The sequence below is a fragment of the Ipomoea nil genome, unplaced genomic scaffold (genome assembly GCF_001879475.1).
Source record: "Ipomoea nil cultivar Tokyo-kokei standard unplaced genomic scaffold, Asagao_1.1 scaffold1250, whole genome shotgun sequence".
Classification (NCBI taxonomy): domain Eukaryota; kingdom Viridiplantae; phylum Streptophyta; class Magnoliopsida; order Solanales; family Convolvulaceae; genus Ipomoea; species Ipomoea nil.
This window is the reverse complement of record NW_017617678.1, coordinates 1,753,064-1,757,135: the sequence shown is the minus strand read 5'-3', so window position 1 is coordinate 1,757,135 and position 4,072 is coordinate 1,753,064. Positions and strand designations below refer to the sequence as shown.

At 43.8% G+C, this 4,072-nt stretch overlaps 1 long non-coding RNA gene across 2 annotated transcripts; it reads left to right on the top strand.

Annotated features, from left to right (window-relative positions):
• Positions 1 to 1,785: 1,785 nt before the first annotated feature.
• Positions 1,786 to 3,791, top strand: LOC109184159. 2 transcript variants are annotated; one of them, XR_002054719.1, is made up of 4 exons: positions 1,786 to 1,947; positions 2,110 to 2,292; positions 2,386 to 2,484; positions 3,509 to 3,791. It is a non-coding gene; the product is annotated as an uncharacterized LOC109184159 (long non-coding RNA). The 2 variants fall into 2 exon arrangements; XR_002054718.1 differs by lacking the exon at positions 1,786 to 1,947 and having other exon boundaries at positions 2,099 to 2,292.
• The last annotated feature ends 281 nt before the right edge of the window (positions 3,792 to 4,072 follow it).

The following is a 4,072-nucleotide window of genomic DNA, read 5'->3' as shown; positions in this document are numbered from 1 at the left end:
GGGGGAAAGGGTCGGGTCGAAGGCGACCACCATGGCGTGGGACGGTAAACCCCGACCCTGATTACCGTACGCCTGAGGATTTTGTTCAGCCGTACCGACCGCGTCCCCTTCTGCCGATCGCCCAGACGCCTGATCGTCACCGTCGTCATTATCTCCCGATCGAGCAGACTCCCGATCGGTCTCCTCACCGCCCTCGCCAGAACGGGCGGCACCCCCCGGCACGTTGTCGTCGCCCGACCGAGGGGACATGCGTTCGTCGCCACGGTTGCCCCGAGGCGTAGGGTCTCCTCCGCGACGCGCTTCCCCGGAATGCCCGGATGATGAGCCGTCGGTAGCCGTACGTTCGGACTCGCTGCCACCGCCGCTCTCGTAATCTTGGACCGAACGATTCTGGCTGTCGGAACTTGACATGGTTCCGCCCCTAAAAGACGAAGGGGGAGTTTGTTCAACGATCGCGCTCTACGGTGTCCCCGGGATAAGCCAACCGGTTCTAAAGAGCCTAAGCCTATCCTAAAAATGTAAAGAAAGGAACAGGGAAAGAAATACGTACCGATCGGCAGCACTTATAAAGTTTTTTTGAAAAAGCCAATTGTCGTCCGAGAACGTCCGATCCTTGCGTGAGAGAGTGGAAGCGTAGTGGGTCCCCAGTGCCCCCCCTATTTATAAGGGTGTGCGTTGGCGGGAAAACGCGCCCACTCCAGGGTTTTCCGCCCAGATCTCGAGGAACCCACCGGTATGACACACGTTTAGGCGCCCCTGCGAATGGCCAGCATTTGAAGGTGTACTGTAAGACGCAACACCCGCGGCACCGGCACCACGCACCCAGAACCTGGAACATGGCTCGGGCTCCTTCTCCTGGCTGTCGGCGGACCCGCGAGCCAAGGGGGCTATGTGATAGGGTTATACCCTCGGGTGCCGGACTACCCGACCGTAGTACACCAGATGACGAGTCACGTGCTGGAGACCCAGTGGGCCGCTCGGGCCTTCCCGACCCGGTCTGACGCCTCCCGACCGACCCACTGGCAGAAGCCATTCGGTCGGGGGATCTGCCCCAGGCGCAGGATGTTGCGTGACCGAGCGACCATCGTCGGTCAGCTGACCGGGCTCGATCCTGAAGGCCGGGACCTCGTACAGGCCTTGGCTACCGCGTGGAGGCCAGCTAGCCGGCCTTGCTTGTGACCGGTGCATGACCGCCATGTGGCGGACATGCCGGAATCCCGGGCTGACACCCTCTCCCCCTATAAATAGCGCATTAAATGCATATTGAAGGGATTTTTGGACACTTACCTGAACTGGAGCCTCTCGATCCAAACTCAGGGGCCCAAGGATCAGACTTTGTCCATACGCATACTACAACCGTATATACTATATCAGTCCAAAACTATTTAATCTTAGTCACTTTCAATGTTCAAATAAAAAAATCTGACCAAACAATAAGGAATTTTACAACATTGATTAGAAAAAATATTTAATGGAGAGATAATGAAGGTATACCTACGGTTTCCCGACGGACACAGTTCATCGGGGCTGCTCCATTCTCAAAGCCAAAGATCGAACCTTTGACTTTTAGACTTTGGTTAAATAGGACTTTTGGATTTTGGTTAAATAAAATGGATGAGTCCGTTCCACTCAACCACACTTTCCGGGTTAATGAAGTTTTATTTTTGAAAACGGATAATGAAGTGTTGATAATGAAGAGATTTTTTTTAAAAAAAATATAGATATTAATTTTTTTTAAAAAAAAAAATTGATTAAATTTAAGATTTGAAAAATTATATATATGTAAACCCTATGTCCCTAACCCCAAAATTCCTTAATTTCCTATTCTATTTCACTTCCAGTCTTCCACCCTCCACAGTTCCACGCACGTTGCAGCCCTCTGGGTGATCTGTGCAGTGACGCGACAATCTCCGGCGACGGCGACGGCGACGGCGACAACAGCAACAGGTATTATTCCTGACTCTGACTCCTTAGTTATTGTACGGTGCGGCCCCTAATTGACTTCTCCTATAGAGTTCAGAGGTTTATTTGACCCTTTTCCCAAAATTAGAGAGTTTATTCAATCAAAATGTGGTTGAAATGGGCTCTGATTTTTTCGGACCATCTCAGTATCTCACTCCGGCCGACGCAAACGGGGGAGCAGAGAAGAAAGGAGATTGAAAACAACGCATCAGAGAAAGACAGCGAGAAATGAGATCGCCAAGGTGGGGGTATTTTCGAATAATCACAGGGACTATTGCCGGAGGCATTCTTGGCTTCTATGCAATGCATCGTGCTGAACTCAAGTACAAGGTCTCAACTTCTCCAAATCCTTGTGTTAATTCAGTAATTATATCTCCTCTTTTTTTTCATTGATTTTTATTTTTATTTTATTAATAATTGAAGGAGATTTGGAATGAAAGATTGAAGAAGTATGAAGAAGAGATGAAGATGAAGCAAAGCAAAGAAGAAACCTCTGAGTTTCAGGAGACCTTTAGCACCCGGGTGGGTATCTTTAGCCACACATTTCCAATTCTTCCATTTTCTTTGCATTTGCTTTATGGACTGTGGGATTACTGTCTGTGATTAGTTATTTCATTGCTGGCTGGAAAAAAATAATCTTGAAATAATGATTAGAAATGCCATATATCACACAAAGTTGAGGTTTAATCAAGGGTTAAAAGATTTTTTTTTTTTTTTGCTTTATTTTTTGTAGAATTTACTGTACTGTTTGGGCTGAGAGCTCCTGATTAGTGATTAGCTATTTCATTGCAGGTAGTAGTAAAAAGGAAAACTTAAATTAATGATTAGAAATGCCATATTTTACACAAAGTTGAAGTCTAATCAGAGGAAAATGAACTTTGTTTCCTGGTTACTATACTAATTGTAGAATGCACTGTGTTTTTTGGGATGGAGCTACTGATTAGCGGTTAGTTGTTTCATTGTAGGTATGGAAAGAAATTTTGAAATAATGATTAGAAATGTTGTATTTTTCACAAAGGTGGAGTTTAACCTAAAGGAAAAATAGCCCCTTTTTTTCGTTATTAACTGATGAATTTACTGTTTTTTTTGGATGGAGCTGCTGATTGGCAATTAGTACTTTCATTGCCAATAAAATAAAAAGAAAATCTTGAAATAAGGATCATAAATGCCATATTGAACTATCTATAATGAACTTCAGTTACTTGAAGAAGCAGAAAACAAAAACCATTGCCTTATAGTGGTATTTCCAGATCAACCAAGTCACAACAGTTTATTCCCTTGATAGTTTTTTTTGGGGTTTTGGATAAATTGCACCTTTGAATATCAATGGTTTCTAGTTTGCTATTTTCCTAGCACTTTGGTTTTCTGCAAGTCACTAAGACTTTGGCAGCTTCTTGTCCCCGACATGTTTTCCTCGGTTTTGATGCTGTAAAAAGGTTGTGAATGCAACATTGCTGAATCGTTTTGTTCTGTTAGGTTGCTTCTCCTGTTTGCACCAAGCTGTCTTTGGTGTTCGACTAATGTAATTTTCAACTTGTCTGTGCAGGGATAAACTCCTGAAACGAGAAAAGGACAGTATCTAGTGGCTTTTGACATTCAAATATGAAGTGGTACATTGAACTATGTTGATGAGAAAAAAGATTACCCCCTTTCAGATATTGATAACAAGGGATGATTATTAACACTTCCCCGAGTTCAAAAGCTTTGGCTAGTGAATTGAATATGGGTTTCGCATGTGAATTGAAGAGAATGTTCTTGAATATTATGCAATGCATTCTGTGAAATGGCATTTATTTTGAGTTAATAATATTCATTTCAACTTGATTGCAGGCTTGCAGCCATTTCAAAATTTCCTTTTTTTACTTTCTTTGGGTTGTAAGTTCTTTCAGCTTTCTGGGACAGAAATTTGCTTGTTGAATCGCTTTTATCAGTATAATTGAAGCCTGAAGGCTCTAAGTCTAAGCTGATGGTTGGATGGCATATACATGTTCATATATTATATGCTCAACAACTCTAGCCTTTGGGTAAGGGGTAAGGGATAAGGGATTTGAGGGTAATGATAGATTTTGAATTCCCAGTGCCAAACCTAGAAAAATTTGCCATTGCTTGC